This window comes from Dasypus novemcinctus, chromosome 30 (assembly GCF_030445035.2).
Source record: "Dasypus novemcinctus isolate mDasNov1 chromosome 30, mDasNov1.1.hap2, whole genome shotgun sequence".
NCBI lineage: Eukaryota > Metazoa > Chordata > Mammalia > Cingulata > Dasypodidae > Dasypus > Dasypus novemcinctus.
Genome location: NC_080702.1, coordinates 36830062 through 36850038, shown reverse-complemented (window position 1 = coordinate 36850038; position 19977 = coordinate 36830062). Strand labels below are relative to the sequence as shown.

The 19977-nt window shown below is 38.1% G+C and overlaps 1 pseudogene; it reads left to right on the top strand.

The window, feature by feature from the left end:
• Positions 1 to 1837: 1837 nt before the first annotated feature.
• Positions 1838 to 17447, top strand: LOC101424015 (olfactory receptor 7A10-like; annotated as a pseudogene).
• The last annotated feature ends 2530 nt before the right edge of the window (positions 17448 to 19977 follow it).

The window sequence follows — 19977 nt, the reverse complement described above, 5'->3', positions numbered from 1 at the left end:
AGGCAGCAAAACTATAACTAACTTATAAATGTAAAAATATCCTCAACTTCATTAACAATCAATGAAAGTGAAAGTGAAATATCCAGGTAATCTAATTATTCAATAATTATTTGACGAGTATATTACAAATTCTCAGAGGTGGTGAAGTTATGGTAAAATATGGAAAATGTTTGCTTTTGGGGTTGCATGAACCAGAGACCAAACAGTCGTTGTTTGGGGAGCATCTGTCCAGAAGTAGGAGTTTAAATCAAAACAACTCCTGGACTCTTTGAGGGTTAACAATTACTACTATCATGCTCTGCTACTGTAGTGCAAGATGATGCCTAAGGGAGCGTCCTCACTTTAGACAGGCTTGATTTGAATCCCTCCTCTGCCCCTTCACTATCTCAGTGACTTTTGTGCTAGTTGCCTGGTTTCTGAATGTCCTTAATTCCTCAACTGTAACAAAGGAAAAATGATACTAACCACATCAAAGTTACAAAAAATTAAATGAGATAATAAGTATAGAAGGCTTAAACGGTGTTAACAATAGGCTGTGCTCTCATTTTTCATCAATGATTTTGAAGTACTTTTCCAGGTGATAGGCTTTCCCTCATTCAATAAATTTGTTTTCATGTCCAGCCACAACTGTATACTTACCATTCCAGTCCATTTGCCCTTTCCATTCAACAAATACTACCTCAAAATGAATGTCATACCATCATCATTAGTAGACATTACAGCTACAAAGATGCAATGATATATAGTTTTCAAATAAGGAAATACACAATGGGATGAGTGGGAAAATTTAAGCAATTAGATATGACTCAAGTAAAATGACACAGATGAAGAGGGGGAATCTTGGAGTTGATTTCATTCTCATAACATCAGAATGTATCTTTATAAATGAGTTTCCATAAAGGTGTACATCTGTACATCTCATCAATTCAAAAGATAAATATAAAATGCATACTCAGACATTTATTTACATACATTTACATGTAATTTTAAGGAGAAATTCATTTGGAAAACATATAATTGATAAGGGTTTAATATCCAGATTAGACACAAAATTCTTAGAACTCAGCAGAAGACAAATGATGCAATTTAAAAATGGGCAAAGGACTCAAATATATTTTCAAAGAAGATAGACAAACGGCAATACGCACATGAAAGATGCTCAATATCAGTAGTCATTAGGGATGAAGTACAGAAAAGTGCTAGAAAGTTGATGAATCCTGGGCACACTATGCTAAGTGAAGGAAGCCAGACATAAAGGGACAGATAGGATATTATTCTTTTTATATGAAGTATTAAGAATCACCAAATCCATAGAGTCAAAATGCAGATTGGTAGTTATCAGGTCTGGGGAGAAGAGGGAATGGGGAGTGAATGCTTAATGGGTCTAGGGGTTCTTTCCAAGATAATGACCTTTTGGAACTGTATAAATGAAGTGTTTGAACAAGATTGTGAATGTACTAAATGTCACGGAAGTGTTCATTTTAAAATGGGTACTTTTATGGTACGTGAATTTCACCACAATAACATTGCTTGGAAATAAAAAGGAATGAAGATCTGAGACATTCTCCTGTATGGATAAACCTCAAAGACCTCATGGTGGCTCAAACAATACAGATACAAAGGAGAAATATTTTATGATTCTGTTGATGTGAAATGCTTAGAGTAAGCAAATTCATAAAGAAAAAATTATAGATTACAGTTTACTAAGAAACTGAGGCACAGGGATTGGAAAATTATTGCTGGAAAGTTTTATATTTGCTCCCAACCCGAGGGATTGCGGCCACCGCACCTGCCTGAGAGGAACTGGGGGAGGAGGCTCCCACGTGGCTCTGCAGAGATGTCTGAGCCAGGGGAGCACCAGGGCAGCAAGGCGGGGCCTCGAAGGAGGCAGGGCCGCCGGGGTTTTGGCCTCCTTCTGGGCTCCAGGGAATCTGACCAGCGGATAGTGTGGAAGCAGCAGCAGGAGAGGCAGGGGCTGGACCTGTCCCTTAGCCTGAACCCAGGACTGCAGGCAACCCAGTTGGATGGAGGAGAGTCAGTCCAAGAATGGAAGAGAATAGCATGGAGACTATTCAATCACCGGAAACACAAAGTTCAAATCGTTGGGCTGGATAGTGCAGGGAAAACTACTGTCCTTTCCAAGTTTCTGGGGATGACGTTGTGCATACATCCCCTACAATAGGAAGTAGAAGAGCATCTGGTTAATAATACGTGTTTCCTTATGTGGCATATTGGTCGCCAACAATCTCTTCATTTTTCCTGGAATCTGTACTGTACTAACAGTTTGTAATAGTTTTTGTGTACAGTGTAGAGAAAGGATTTCTGTATCTAGTGAAGAACTGTATAACATGTTAGAACATGAAGGAATAAGAAAGCTGGTTTGCTGACGTTTGCTAATAAATAAGATGTTAAAGAATGTATGAGTGTAGCAAAAATCTCCGAGGTTTTGAAACTTAATTTTTTTTTAATTTTTAAAAATGAAATAATTTATATATTTATTTATTTATTTTATTTTATTGACTTTGTAATAATATTACATTAAAAATATATATGTGAGGTCCCATTCAACCCCACCCCCCCACCCCACCTCTCCCCCACCCCAGCAACACTCCCTCCCATCATCATGACACATCCATTGGATTTGGTAAGTACATCTTTGGGCACCTCCGCACCTCATAGTCAATGGTCCACATCATGGCCCATACTTTCCCCTATTCCATCCAGTGGGCCCTGTGAGGATATACAATGTCCGGTGATTGCCTCTGAAGCACCATCCAGGGCAGCTCCATGTCCCAAAGACGTCTCCACCTCTCATCTCTTCCTGCCTTTCCCCATACCCATCAGCCACCATGTCCTATATCCAGGCATGCTCTGCTCTGAACAGCGAGGCATTGTGCTAAGGATTTGAATGGATGATGTCATAATTAAGTGAAGTCTACTGACCTCTTCTCACAGACATTGTGTAAACCAAGGTGTGGACTTTACATGAAACCTGCAAAAATGAGTGGGTTAAATATATTTATAATGAACTAATATAAATTTTTCTATAATTTATATTAGAAAAACTAAGACCATTTATTTGAAAACAGAGATGAAGTCTCAACTTTCGATTTGCTTTCTCCTTAATTCCTTTCAAATTAAGGTCTTAAATCTGTGACTGACATTTTTCTCATATTGAACCCTCTCAAGACATTGATTATTTAGCCTGTGGTAGTATGATGAGGGGGCGACATTGTTCACATGGAGAGATTTATCAGCAGGGTAAATCTATCATTCCCTAGTTGAATGTTGTGTTTTTGTTCTACGTTAAAACACAAATCAGCACAGATATTTAGTTTCCAATCTTTGAAAGTTTAAATATTATGAAAATTATTTTGCCTAAGATTGTGTATGTATTGAATATATATGTCAAATTCAAATTAATGGCTTTTATTTATGTTCTATAGAAAAGTGATTAGTAACACATGAATTAGTAATAGTCATAGCTGTAACCATAAGAGATGAGTGCATTGGTGATGTGTCATTTTGTACTTTTCCCCTTAGGCTCACTGTATTGTAATAACCAACTCCCAAGTCATTAAACTGCTTTTAAAAAAAGGCAGAGAAAGAAGTGGGAAGGAAGGAAGGAGGGTGGAAAGCTAGAAGGATTGATGGAAAAGGAAAAAAGCTTTACATTGTGTTAATATTTTTTGTTTATCAAATCACAGGGAAACTTGGTACTATAACTATAATACGTGTCAGATTTTTGGTTTAAGTATTACTAATGGGTAGAATTACACAGGAAATATCAGATCATTTTTTGTATAGGACCATATGCCATCTATATTACTGAATAAATGGCTAATCCAAAAATCATTAAGCCATTAAATGTGATTAAAATGATCATGTATTTTTTCAACATTAATTGAAAACTATTGCATGAAACATGTCATTTCAGAGAAGTAACAGAATTATGTGTGGGCACTTAAATATGAGATGAAAAGTAAAACATACTTTCCAAGCCATTACAATACTTTATTATTTTAGAAAATGTGGTGGTTTCTTCAACCACATGACTATACTGTTTGGCAATTAGAAGATGCAAAAGCCTTTTGAATACTCTTTAGAATTTGGTGTGAAAACTGATTGATGAGACGGTTCTTTTACTAAGTAGTACCTAGGCCCATCATACCTCTAATTTATTTAGGGTGTTTGATTTTTTGGTGTCTGAAAGTTAAAGGTATTTCTGTTATAACTGCAAAGAAACTTTTTGTAAACGTGTTAAAACATATTCTGCGTACTCTTATTTCCATATATTTTTGGCCTGAAAATCTGAAGGCTAATTCAAACTGACATGTTTTAGACAATTCAAGAAAAACAAAACCTACTTTTAATAGCAGCACTTTGGATTTCCTGAAGGTTTTAATGAGAAAGGATAGAACATATATTAACAGTGGCAAAATTTGGAAGTTCTTTTCAATTAAATATAATATAACCTCCAAAAAAACTTTCAGATATTCTGTTTGAGGTGATATAAACTTTAGATAATTTATCTTGTTGACAGTGCAATATTGTGATTGCATTTTTACCAGTAAACTATAAAATGCAAATTTTTGATTTGTATCTATGTTTCTATAATAAAAATTAAAATATATACATATCAGTTTTCTTTTCTGTCTTTACTGAAATGAATTATACTTGATCTATTAATTCAATTATTTGAGCATCCTTAACATATATGAAGGAAATTGAGACATTCACTATAAGGTATATGGTATCTAAAAATCTCTCAATATAGTTCCTATAATCAGCAATCTTTTAACAGATGAAGGACTACTTTATAGGTCTTCACTTGTATTACACACATAATATTCTTGATTGATTTGGAATAGCATTATCAATTAAAGTGTTTTAGCAACCATGATTTTATGTCAAATGAACACAGATATTTACTTTCTTGAAGAGAATAGCACTTTTCTGAGAGTAACTCAGGATGGACTGTATCCACACTGAATGTCAGTGCTTTGGAAAGTCAAGAGATGTAGGGCACGAGTCCCTCAGTGTTAATTTTGATCATTTTAAAGTCAATGGTTGAGGAAAACTGCTACCAGTTTAGAAGTGTGGGAAAGAGGAAAGTTCTTGGAAGAGAATAAAACCTGAATTCCCCTGACTCATAATCTGGTGTTTGGAGAACAGAGAATTAATAAGAAAAACATTCTCTCTGTCCAGTTCAGTGTCCCACAGGGAAATGACTATTCAAGGTTGGATCAACAAGAAGAACAGATTCCTAATGAACAAATATAGAGAAACTGTAAATATCTCCTCTGCTGTACTCAGTTATCTTATGTACAGTCAGGCTGGATGGCATATGGATATTTCTTTGCGGTCCCAAGTCTGGTTTGGGGACTAATGCCTGACTCTCTTCTGCTGTCTTTATAGGGATACAGCCTCAATCTCCTTAACCAACCACCCAGGCAGGAATTTGGACTTCTGCAGAAAGACCTTACCGACTCCATCCAGGTGAGTCAGAAAGCCCAGTAGATCATGCAGCGAAGAGTCAGGGTGGATGGAAATTGAGAGCTTTGACTTGAGCTCATCTAGGATCTACTCCAGCCTGACCCAGAGCTGAGTGATCATTGTACTAGTTTTCATGCCTGCTAAATTAGTGAATGATTTTTTTACATTAAAAATGATTGACTATTTGAGTCAGTAATGCAGGGCACATTACAGATTACTAAGAAGTGGGAATTGAAGTCCAGTTAGAAGAAGGAAGAGCAGGGATAAAGAAGTTCCAGGAAAAGGGAAATATCTGTCCAAGGAACTTTGCAGGTAAGTGGGAATAAGGGAATGGGCTAGTAGCAGTGGCAGAATGTGCAGAGAATTGAGGCAATGTTTTTTTTTTTTTCATTTAAGATGAGGTATATTTAAGGGAGTGTCTATTCATGGGAGATGTCTAATACAATGGAGGTAGATATTTCTTTTCAATAGCATTTCATGAGGTATATATTCTCACATTGGATTGTCATGTAAAATAGCATTTTTATATAATGGGTGGAATATATGAATTACAACTTTTATTCAGTAATATATATATATTTTTAAGATCAGCTCTTTACAGCAAAATTATTCACAAATCTCACAGCAGCACACCCGTTAATTCATTGCAATGCTCTCCTCAGGACCAGAGGCCCACTGACTAGAATAGATTATTTCATAAAAGCACAATTTATAAATAATGTAGGCTCCTGCCCAGTCAGGGGCCTGGAGCAATTATGGCTCTGTCCAAGCCAAGTTTGTGGCTTGGCCTAAGTGCTGCTGTTTTGGGCTGGAGAAAATGACCTATTTCCTGGTTTAAGAGGCTCTAGTTTCCTGGTCACAGCCTTCCAGTATGGGGATGGAGATGCTGTATGGCAGCCTCCTCCCCCTACACCTCTGCAAGTAATTTTTTTAATTGATTTTGTAAAAATATTACATTAAAAAAAATATGAGGTCCCATTCAACCCCACCACCCCCACCGCACCCCTCCCCCCCCCAGCAACACTCACTCCCATCATCATGACACATCCATTCTGCAAGTAATTTTATAGGGCAAGTTACATATGTTCTCCCTTGGTCACTTACATCCCCCGTTTCAAATTAGTTGTGCAACTCTGTACCTTTGTATATTAGGGTATATGTCTTTCTTACTTTTAAAATAAACATTCAAACAAACATCTGCAGTTTGTTTCCCCTCAACTTTGCTCTTTGCCATTTAGTTCTTCTATGTCTTTATAGACATATTTAGAGGAATGTGTGACTGTCTATCATCATAACAAACAATATTCACTCCATTGTTTTTCAAACTATGAAAGTTCTGCTTCCATCAAGTTAATAGATCAATTTTTATGTGTATTTCCACCTGTATTTCTCATCCATTTTCCTCATTGTGCCTTTTGGCCTTTTGAGGTTAGATCTACTTCTGAAATTGCATCACCTTCTGCCATCATTTGGAAGGCATTTTACTTTCCATTGGACCAGAGGTTGCCTTTATACGTTACACACCCTAAAGCAGTTGTCAGTCTACTTTTGCTGGGAAGGAACCACTGGAACTGAAATAAGGCTGCTGAATAGAGTCTGAGAGATGCAGAAAGAATGTGACATTTGAGAGTCAGAAGAAAAATACACCTCATGTAATCGCCAGTGATACGCAAATCCTTACTAACAAGATGGAGTTATGCTGAGGTTTTCTTGCACATTGATTATGTCTAATAAGAGTTTTCAGAGGATAGATGACAATAATGCCCACAACACAGGTGAAAGTTTTAAAGGTCAATTATTACCAACTAATATAAAGTGCATCTAAGATTCAAAATAAGGCATATCTGATTCTAAACATTGCACTTAATATAATTTTAAAAACACATCAAATGCTTCATGTAAAAATTCCCAGCATTTTTCTACTACTTATATCTTTTCAATTGTGAAATATTTGTTTATTCCCATAGGTCATTTTCCTGTTGAATTGATCATGGTATTAATTTTCTTGTCATTGTAAAAAGATATCACTGACTTTGTCTTTTGGATGAATTTCTTTTTGTTCTTTTTTTAGTTTTTCTGGGCTTCAAGAGGATATAACAAGACTTGGAATGCCAGCAAAACCAAGGAAGGATTCCTTCATCGCAATTTCTCATGTGATGCTTGAGATAATATCTTTCCTTTTAGTTGACATACATTTAATTCCTTCCTCTCTTTTTACTCTGCGCATTTTACTGTTTCTTTAAATAAAGGGAACAAAGTGATCATAACAAAGGTTAGCACCAAGTTTAATGTGCACAGTAGGCTTGTCAGCTGGAATTTCAGAGCATCTTTTCTAAAAATTTGGGGAATAGAAAAACTGATGTTGTCAGCAGGGACTGAATTTACTCCTGGGTGATCAATGTGGCTGAGTGTGAGAAAAGCATGATGTTAACTCAGCCCAATGATGCTAAGGTGTGCATCATGAGTGTGTATGTGATGTGTGTATTTGATGGGGTGTGACCATTCCTCAGAGTAGGGGTATCTAAGCTAGTATATAATACAGAGTCTGGGGGATATTCCACAAAAACCAATAGGACTAGTTCCATCGCATTTGGTGGGACAGCATTGCAACCAAATTATGAAGTGTGAGAAGTTCACCATATGGATAAAGGATTCCCTGAATTTAAAGATTCAGCAGCAAAAAGGCTGACTTGTTCTTAAACATCCTCTGAATTCATCTCTCTTCTCTATCCTCTTAATCATTTTCCTTCCACACTGACCTCCTATTTCACTCTGAACATCTGAAAAAAGTGAACTTTAAGGTCTTTTCCCAAGAAGTTCTCTTCACTGGGCACAAACTTCCCCTAATGTCGTCATGGCTCCTGACTTCTCTCCCTTTAGGTGCTGCTTTAAATTTCATATCATAGATGGGACTTTTCTGAACACAAAGTGAAAAATAACACCATCATTTCACTTTTTTTTTTGCCTGCTTTCTTTTCCTTAAAGCATGGGTAATCATCTCATTTGTAAGATGATTATGTTTTAATTGCATATATTCTCTCTCTAAGAATAGAAGTTTAGGACTTTTTGATTACAGCATTGTGGACTCATTGCCACAACTCTACTTGCCCCTTAGTTACAACTCAATATGTATTCACAAATGAATTAATTTCTCAGGAAATCTGTACTGTGCATGAATCTTTGGTAAAGAGTTGAGTTTGGGAGAAGGAATTCCTAATCAGAGGTGACACTAGAAATACACTAAAGGGATAAGATCCATATAAATAATTTAGATATTATATTTTTGACTGAAATAGACAATGTAATATTTCTGTTTGGATAGTACTATCTGTTTTATAAAAACTACCCATGTTCTTTTCTATTTCTTCTTAGTCTCATCAATCACATGGGACCTGGAAATAAAACACAAATTTCAGATTTTTTTCTCCTGGGATTTTCAGAGGATCCAGAAGTGCAGTCCCTCCTCTTTTGGCTCTTCCTGTCCATGTACCTGGTCACCATCTTTGGTAACCTGCTCATAATCCTGGTCATCATCACTGACTCTCACCTCCACACACCCATGTATTTCTTCCTCTCTAACCTGTCCCTTTGTGACATCTGTTTATCCTCCACCACTGTCCCAAAGATGCTGGTGAACATCCAGGCACAGAGCAGCGTCATAACCTACACAGGCTGCGTCACCCAGATGTACTTTTTCATGATCTTTGTAGGGTTGGATGACTTCCTTCTGGCTGTGATGGCCTATGACCGCTTTGTAGCCATCTGTCACCCCCTTCACTACACAGCCATCATGAACCCCCAGATCTGTGTCCTGATGATTCTGGGGTCCTGGGTCATGACTTTTATTCAATCCTGTTTAGAGGAGGTAATGGTATTAGGCTGTCTTTTTGCACACATGCAGAAATCCCACACTTTTTCTGTGAACTTCGTCAGATGGTCCAACTTGCCTGTTCTGACACTTTTTTCAACTACTTAGCAATGTATTTAATAGCTGGAGTGATGGGAGGGGGTCCCCTTTGTTGGATCCTTTTCTCTTACTCTAAGATTGTTTCCTCCATACATGCAATCTCATCAGCTCAGGGGAAGTATAAAGCATTTTCCACCTGTGCATCTCACCTCTCAGTGGTTTCCCTATTTTATTGTACCAGCATAGGGGTGTACCTAAGTTCTGCTGCTTCACACAACACACATTCGGGTGCATCAGCATCAGTGATGTACACTGTGATCACTCCTATGCTGAACCCCTTCATCTACAGTCTGAGGAATAAAGACATAAGGGGGGCTCTGAACAAATGCTTTGGAGGAACGTCTGCAAAGTGTCATTTGTTCTGTAGTGGCTGAAATGCTCTTTTAGCATTTGTCAAACCCTCAGCTCTAGAAATCTGCTTTGTTTAGACAGATCATGAACCTAAACCTGCCAAAAATCCAGATGACCTCAAATAAGATCAAGTAAAAATTTCAATCAGTGAGTTATGAGATCAAATTTTAATTTTTGATGATGAGAAATTTCTCCTTGACATTGCTAGATTCATGTCCATGTTTAAGGAGTTTGGTTACTGGTATAGAGAAATGTGTTGCGTTTTCTGTATTATTTTATTATATCACCTTTATGTTTTGCTTGAATACTTCCAGGGCTGCTGATGAATATATTTCTCTGCTCCCTCTGAAACAATATCAGCCTTTGTTCAAAATTGCATCATTAATTTTAAAGAGCAGGCATTTGTCAATCTAAATATTTACTTTAATATCCATTTATTTTTATCTCTTTCCTGTTCAGTGCTTTCTTCTATATATTTGTTCATATATGATTGTAAAGAAGAGTTTAAATATCTGCCTAATAATCCCTCTTGGAGTGGAGAGTTCTAATTTAGAGACATAATTTATTACTACACAAACACCCATGTCCTTCCACATACTGCTGGTTACCAGACAGCTAATGTAGTTTCCTTTTAATATAGTTATCTGCAATTAACTTGAATTGCAAGGTTATCATAAGTGCTGTATTTATTTTTCTTTCTTTATTTTTTAATGTTACATTAAAAAATATAAGAGAAAATATAAGAGGTCACCATATAACCCCCATCCCCTCCACCCCACTCCTCCCATATCAGCAATCTATTTCATCATTGTGGGACAGTCATTTCATTTGGTGAATACATTCTGGAGCACTGCTGTTCCAAATGGATCATGGTTTACATAGTAAACCATGTAAGTATGCAATCCTGATAAAAATCAACACAGCACTCTTTAATGAACTAGAAAAGCTAACCAGGAAATTTATTTGGAAAGGAAAGAGGCCCCATGTAGTCAAAGACATTTTTAAAAAGAAAAATGAATTTGAAGGGATCACACTACCTGACTTCAAAACATACTACAAAATTACAGTAGTGAAAACAGCATGGCATTGGCACAAGGATAGACTCACTGTCCAAAGGAACCAAATTGAGAGTTCTGATATAGACCCTCATATATACAGTCATCTGATGTTCAACAAGGCCACCAAACCCACTCAGCTGCGAGAAAATTGCCTCGTCAACAAAAGGTGCCTGAATAACTGGATCATATGTAACAGAATGAAAGAGGATTACCAACTCACACTTTTTTCAAAAATCAACTCAAGATAGATCTAAGACATAAATATAAGAACCAAGACCATAAAGACCTTGAAAAGCAATGTAGGGAAGCATCTGTAATAGGCTCGTATTACAGAAACTTGTAACAGGAAATGGCTACAATAACTTCACACCAAAAGCACAAGCAGCAAAAGAACAAATAGATAATGGGACATCTTCAAAATTAAAGCCCATTGTACCTCAAAGGAGTGTGTTATGAAAGTGAAAAGAGAGCCTACACAATGGGAGAAACTATTTGGTAATCATATACCTGATAGGAGATTTATATCCTGCATATATAATGAATTCCTATATCTCAAAAATTGAAAGACAAAAAACCCTTTTTAAAAATGGGAGAAAAATTTGAAGAGATACTTCTCCAAAGAAGAAATACAAATGGCTAAAAAGCACATGAAAAGATGCTCACAATCACTAGCTATTAGGGAAATGCAAATCAAAACTACAATGATATACAATCTTACCCCCATAAGCCTGGCAGCTATCAAAAAATCAGACTCTAGTGCTCCCTACATGCCACCGTAAATGGCTGGCATCTTAGGAACTCATAACCACAGGGCTGCACCCCTGGCCCAAAGGCCACTACAACAATATAAGGCACAACAAAGCATAACTAAGGAAATTACAAAATCAAGAACAATTAACACAACCCATTTCCAAATGGATACCAGATACTCTGACAATACCCAGTTTGACTATTGATTACAGTACGATGACAAAGAAACCAGGGGTCCATTTTGCTATTCTCTGGGAATAATTGGCATGTTCTTCAATGCACTGGGTTACTATCTCCCTTAAGGTTACATGTTCAGCTGAAAGCCCCCCCCCCCCATTATAGATATCTTGACCCACGGTGGGTGGTTATTGTCCATATCTCTAGAGTGGTGCTTCTGCTTATCTTCATATTGTATCCCACTCTGGTGTGGATTGGCCAGTTGTCAGAAGGCATGTCTTGTTATCCTCAGTCACAATGGCAATTGTCCATGGAAGGCCTGCTCCCTCTCCTGAAAAGTCTGTGAATACCCAGCACTGGGTTATGTTGTGAACATGGGCATAGATATGAGTCCACAACAGTACAGTATTGGCTGCTTTCAACCTGGGACAGAATTGTGGCAGGCTCTGGTGACTGCCGTGGTCTGGATTTCCATACCTTGTCTCCCCACACTTAAACTGATCACAAAGGGGAGAGCTCCACTGGGAGTCATAGTATGGGCCACATTTGCAGGTCAAATGTTCCCCTCAGAAGAGTTCCCCCTGAGTTTTCAAGCAGTGCAACTCATACCTCAGATGGTCTTTTAGAAACCTACGAGGTCATCATCAATCTCCTCTTCACGTCATCTCCATATGTTAACAGGATGGCTTTCCAAGTGTGGACTTCAGTTACAACAATCCATGATCATATCTATGCCACACCACTGTTTGTCCAGACCCCAAGACAGGAGAGCCATACAACACCAAATTTCCATCCAAAACTTTAGGGAATGTGAGAGAGTCTTATGTGTTCATTATTAAATGCAAGGGTAAATCACATCCCCGTACAACCAAGTCTAGGGGCTACTACCCCATTCAACATGGCTGCATATTTATAAGGTCTACTTCCCACAACTGGTGGGTAGCCCACACCTGCAAGGCCAGCTCCTTTGGAGACATCATGTGAAATTTGTATTTTAAGAAGTCATTATACTGTTCAATTATGACTGCAGCATGCACTCAATATGGGACATTAAAATGCCAATCAATATCTCCATTTTTTACCCAGATTTGCACTTTGGAACATGTGAAATTGGTTCCTCTGTCCCTCCACACTTCAAGAGAATGCCCATACTGGGCACTTAAAATATTCAATGCCACAGTGGTACTTTTTTGGGTGGCTGTATGGAATGGAAGTTCAAAAACTGAACTTGTGTTAATATCCACAGTTGTGAACAGAAAATTATATCCTTTATCAGAGGGAAGGGATCCACTATAATCCAACTGCCATAACTGTAGGACGTCTGTCCCCTTTTTTACAACTCCTTTCAGGGGAACCTTATTTCTGCATGGGTATTATTTAGCATATAGCTCACAGGCTTTTAACGTGTTCATTGCATCTGTAGTTGTTAATGGGATGTTCCATCTATCACCTGGCTAACTGCAGGAAGATTTGAGCCACCACATGACCCATGTGTCTATGTAACCAGGTGATCCATCCATCTTTTGGATGGTAAAAAGTTCTTGTTGTAGATTCTGCAGAAACATTTCCTGGGCTTATGTGAGGTTTATGCCCTGCAACATGATTAACAGTTATGCTACATTCTTGTCCTTTTGATCACAAGTCCTACCACAAATTTCGTCACCAAAGAGGTCTTTTACCAATCATCCATTCTTGCCACTCCCCCTGGGACAGCCATAAAGTTAGTCCTTTGCACATGGCCCAAATATCTGTACACATAGTAACGGGGCTCTAGAGGTTCATGCATTATAACTAGCCACAAGGCTCTCACTTCAGCCCATTGGCTGCTTTGACAAAATCTGGTTTCAAATCAGATATCTACTCTATCCACTCAGATACCTACAGTGACCCAAGATACCACTATGCCTTTGCTGAACCCATTTGTATACCAGACATAAGCAGGTATAGTATCCATTTTATCCTTGTGCAGGCTACTCTTTAAAGCCTGGGGACCAGGAAGCCCTCTGGATGAGGGGTCAACTCAACAATCTATTGGTCCTAATACTTCCTGCAACTCTGCAGACAGGGGGCTAGTACTCAACATTGTGTGGTTTCAGATATAATCCTCACTTAGCCATTGTGGTCATCTGAACCACCCCAGTTTTGAGGGCATTCAACTACAAAAGTATCATCCTGCCACAGGGAGGGAAGTTCATACTAGGACTCATTGTGATCCTGTAAGCATTTCACATGCCTGAAGGGTGGCTTACACTGCCCCTAACTGGTGCTCAATGAGAGAAGAGCGGGGTTCTGCCCCTTTCCACAGTTGACACCAGAACCCTATGAGCACCATGCACTTCCCATGCATTTGCCAGTGGCCCATTACAGGGGAATCACTGCTACCAAATACCAAAGACTCGAAGGGGGACAAAACTCACCCCCATCATGCACAGTCAGGTTCACCTGGGCTGAAGATCCACTCACCATGCCCAGAACCTCCTACTGGCTATGACAAATGTTGGGACCTTGATCCTTTGCCATAGTGGGGGAGTCAGGACCATTTGCAAAGAAGAAGGCATGCGGAGCCATTGGCAGTTTATGCATTTTGAGATATTCTATGCTCTTTTCCACCTTTCCTTGCTCTTTCTCTCTCTAATTTTCCTTTAAGCTTCATTTGTTCTCTCCACTCCTCTGTTTACATGGGAGCTGCTGTTATGTTACCAGTATAATAATATATGATTGACTCTTACAGTGGCATACTTATCATTTTGCATATACTGAACAGCTGGCTTATGGGTCAGTCAGGATCAAGTTCAATTCATGGAAGCTGAGTGCAGTTTTGCTGTCATTGTGTCTCAGATATGGCCAAGTAGTTCACAGTTTGACTAGGACATTTAACTATTGGGCTTTAGCTCCCCCTTTGCTAGATTTGTTTTGTGGAACTTTTTTCAATAACATTGTCAAACTTTACACATTAGAGGTGATCACTTTTAACAATTTAGAGTAGCCTGTTGCACTTTTTCTTTTTTTTTTTTTTATCTTGGGTATTGGCAAATATGGGTTTCCTTATAAATGAACTGTGGGCTCATTTAAATTCTCCATCTCAGAGCAGAAGACCAATTATTTATTTGTAGCAGTATATGACTGTTAGTTTTTCCCACACAGTAGAATTTTGCATTAATACTTTCTTAAAAAAGAACTTTTAAATCCTTCAGTGAAGATGACATCTTCTTTTGATTTCATTTTCATGCAATAATAGTATGATGACATTTTTTCCAGTTATGACTTCATGTGCATCTCCTAAGTGAACTGTAAATATTCAATACTGTTTTTGCTCATAAAATTGGTAACCTTTCTGTTTCTCACAATTAGGAGATTTGAGTGAGTGGGTTTTTCATTTTACTTTTTCTGCATGATATTTTTGTTTTGAGTTTTTCAATATGATCTTCCAATTTTTCATCTTATTCTCTCCTATTTCTACCAAAGACTTTATATTCAGAAAATATGATTTTTTAAGATTGAAATGATGCAGAAATTTAAGTATTTATATGTTCATCTGTATTTTCTTCTAACAGCTAGTATTTTCTCTTATTTCATATTTGTTTGAAATTTATTTGAAAATAGATACAGTCTAACCTTATGTTCTTCTAAATAGTTAATGTCATCAAACAATTTTTCATAATGTTAAAACAACTTGTCTAATGTAAATGAGAACTAAATATATTAAAGTTAATGTGACATAATTTAATATATCCAAAATGATAGTGAACAGAAAATTAAATTTTAAAATCTAGGGTTATTCCATTTAAAATCATAAAATGAAAGATTAGTGTCACATTTCTATTATTCTTGAAATTCTCTGGAATTTTAAACCAAGGAAAAATCATTTAAATATAAATGTCTATTAGTAATTGTATGGAATATGTGTTATTTATAAGTTATTTGGTGAAAGAAAATGGATTTGAGAAAAATTGTTAAAGTGATTTAAAAAAACCAGAAAGCTAACATGACAATACCAAAAATAATCAAAAGATTTGCTAACATAATTGAAATATCACAGACATATTGGAGGGAGTAATCTCTACCCTATTGATATTGAACCTAAACAACTCTTAGACAGAGATGACCATGATATTCATAAACACTGCAACGATATTTACTGAAATGGTATTTAGATATCTAATATATTTTTTCTATTATTGCAATAAGAGCATGAACTTAAAAATGTTAAATCTTTCTAAATTAATTCATATCTTTAATGGAATCCACATTAAATAGAATATTTTTAATCTGATGAGCATTGGAGTATATTGGAAAATGTTCATTAGAGTCTCTTATCTTAAAAGAGGACAGTGTTTAGTCTCCATTTCTTTTGAATTTATATCAGAAAAACTGTCACATAAATGAAACACAAAAAATAAACAGTTATTAGAGAGGATGTTAATTTTTTAGCCATAGGTTGGCAAAGGCACTAGAGAATGTAACATGTACAAATGACTGAAAGATAGAACAAAGGACACTGAAAATGATTGAAATATCTGTCCTTGAGTTGGGAAATTTCCAATCCCACAGCATTGATCTGTAAGGTTTTAGAATGCTAAGAATACATTGTAGCATTGGGTTCCAGGCAAGGCAGCAAAAGTAACCATCATTTGTCATCAAGGAGAACCAATTATTAGACAAGATGCATGGCATCATGAGCTACTGAGTTTAGGGTATTGCTGTCATGCTGGATATGTCAATTTGCACTGATTATTTTGTTTCTTTTCCCCTCAAGCTGGGAAACGTAGCCATCTCAAGGAAACAAGAAACCAAACAGTAGTACCAAACTTTCTTTGCCTGAGATTTGCAGAAGAGAAGGAATTGCAGCCTCTGCTCTTTGGGCTGTTCTTGTCTATGTACCTGGTTACCTTCCCTGAGAACCTGCTGGTCATCTTGGCCATCATATCAGACTCCTACCTCCACATGCCCATGAACTTCTTCCTCTCCTCCCTGTCCTTGGCTGACTTTGAGTTCACCAATTCCACCGTCCCAACAATGCTGCTGGGCATCCAGACACAGAACAAAATTATCAGCCATGCAGCCTGCCTCACCCAGATATTATTTTCTTTGTATTTGGATACCTGGACATTTTCCTGCTTACTGCTATGGCCAATGACCACTTTGTTGCCATCCATCACCCCGGCATTAAACAGTCATCATGAAGCCCTGGCCCTGTGTCATGATGGTTCTGGGGTCCTGGTGTCTCACTGTCATGATGGTCCTGATTGAGATGTTTTACTCTCTTCAGGTTGTCCTTCTGCACTAACGTAGAAGTCCTTCCTGAAGTCCTGAAGATCGCCTCTTCTGACATCCTTCTCAATAATTTACTTGTGTATTTTGTAGCTATTGTTAGTGGCATTCCTCCTGTCATTGGGATCCTCTTCTCTTATTCCAAGATTGTCTCCTCCATTCTAAGGATTTCCTCAGCTGGTGTTAAATACAAAGCCTTTTCTACCTGTGGGTGTCACCTGTCAGTTGACTCCCTGTTCTATGGCACAGGCACTGGCGTCTACCTGAGCTTTGAAATCATACCATCCTCTAGGAAAAATTTGGTGGCCTCGGTCATATGTGCATTAGTTACCCCCATGCTGAACCCTTCATCTACAGCAAGAGGAGCAGGAATATGAAGGGGGCATTGTGGAAGCTCCTTGGCTGAGCTGCCAACTCTCAGTATTGAGACATTTGGAAAAATGTGATAAGTTCGAATGATGTTGTTGTGCAGTGGATGGGCATGAGAGTGGTGCAGTGATGCTAATGGGCTTGATGGTGCAATTTCTGAAGAGGGAGGGTGTAGGGAGGTGGATTTGGTTGATCCATGGAACTGTGGTGAGGGTGACTGTTGGGCAATTGCATGTGTGTGGTTAATATTACAATGTTAGGAAAGTTCTTTTGGCAAATATGGCAAGTGTAGGACACTGGGTGTGAGGACATATGCGGGATAGGGCACACCTGGAGCATGCTTCAGTGGAATAATTAGGTGTTCATCTTGTCATACTGCAGTATCTCAGTGGGTGGAGACCAACACAATAGACAAGGTAATATCAAACTCCCATCCTGGGGAATCCTACTGTGTTCTCAATTAGAGGGACAAAAACTCCTCAAGAACATAGGCAGTACCCAATACAAGAAAACAGGCTAATATGTCAAACCCTCATTATTGCAAGTAACTATGAACCTTATTATTCAAAAGTTGAAATTAGTGGTTACTATAAGTTCTGAGGGCAAGTAGAGGGAAGAATAGAATAGATGTAACATAAAGAAATTTTAGGGAATTAGAATTGTTCTGCATGATCTTGCAATAATTGATAAAGGTCATTATAAATGTAATCAAAACCTCTAAAATTATATGTTCCAAAATATAAACCATAATGTAAACCCTTGACTATGGTTAATAGCAGTGCTACAATATTTGTTCACCAATTGTAACAAATGTACCATCATCATGTAAAATGCTATTAATAAGGAAGAATGGAAAAGGGGAAGGATATGGGTTATTTGGGAATCCCCTATATTTTCTATTTTTTCTTAAATTTTTTTTATTAATTTCTCCCCTCCTCCCTTGCTGTCTACTCTCTGTGTCTATTTGCGTGTGCTCTTTTCTGTACACTCATCTTTTCTTTGGGTGCCATTGGGAACCAATCCTGTGACCTTACAAAGTGGTAAAGAGGTGTTCAATCTCTTGTACCACCTCAGTTCCCTGGTCTGCTGCCTCTCTTATTGTCTCTCTTTTGTGTCTCTTTTTGTTGCCTCACCTTGCTGAGCCAGCTCTCTGCTTGGGCCATCGTGTTGTGCATGCCAGCACCTCTATGCAGGCCATCACTGTTGCACAGACCATCACCATGCCTGGGCCAGCTTGCTAATCAGGCCAGCACTCTTCATGGACCAGATCTCTGTTCAGACCGGCTCTCCATGTGGGCCAGCTTGCCTTGACCAGGAGACCCCAGGAATCAAACCATGGACCTCAATTTTTTAAACCGCATCTGCTTCCCACCCTATATTTTCTAAAACTTTGAAGGTAATCATTTTAGCTTCTTTGAGCCAAAATAGTAAAAAGAAGACACTACGGGAATGTATGAAAAAATTTTTTACTATAAATATATGTAAGACAACAGATCTTAGAGCAATGAAAGGCAGAATGTCTAAAAAGCTTTTATATTATTTAATTTTTAAATTGTTTTGTATTTTATTTGTTACATTAAAATCATTACTATTTCATTTACATATTAATTTTATTAGTTTTTCTCTTGGCTTCATTTTTTTAGCCAATTTTTTGTCTTTTTTATTAGACATAGAATCATGCAAAATGTCACCTCAAAAAATTCAAGAGGTTCCCATACACGCCACTCCTCACCACCCCCTCCTCCCATATCAACAACCTCCTCCATCAGCATGGCCCATCCAGTGCACTTGATGAATACACCCCGGAGTACTGCTACACTGCATGGATCATGGTCCACATTGCCGTTTACACTCTCACTCCAGTTCACCTAGCGAGTCACAGCACGACACACCATGTCTTGCACCTCTCTCTGCAATATCACCTAGGACAATTCCAAGGCCTGAAAATGCGGTATATGGCACTACTTCTTTCTCCCCACCACCAGCAACTCCTACAGCCACTGTATCCACACCAATACAATTCCTTCAATTGCTAGAGGTGAAATAGTTTTACAGCAGAACACCAGCAAATACAATCTAATCCATATTTTATTCCTCCATCCTGAGGACCCTAGGGTGGTGATATCCACTCCCCCTCTAAATTAAGATGGGGCTTAGGTCCCACATAGCTGATGGATGGAATTCTTATGCTTGCAATTGAAGATTCTCTCAGCTACCTGATCTTGTGGTTGACCATCCTCATCTCCTGGTTAATGGACCTGGGTAAGTCCAATGAACCAGAGAGTAGGTGTTGCAATTCTGAGGTTCAGGGTCCGGCTTGCACATGAATAGTTCAGAGATTCAAGTCTCCTGAGCACACACCAACCCCAGCTGTTGGCTTCAATTTTGGAGAGGTTTTGAGCCACAGAAAGTTCACAACTGTGAAGGGAAAGTATCACTGGTGGGAGGTGTCAGCGATGAGGTTTGTGTGGGGAGTGGTTCTTGTGGGACATTCTCTAAGGCATACAAATGGTTTCAACTGTTCAAGGTCTTTGTCTC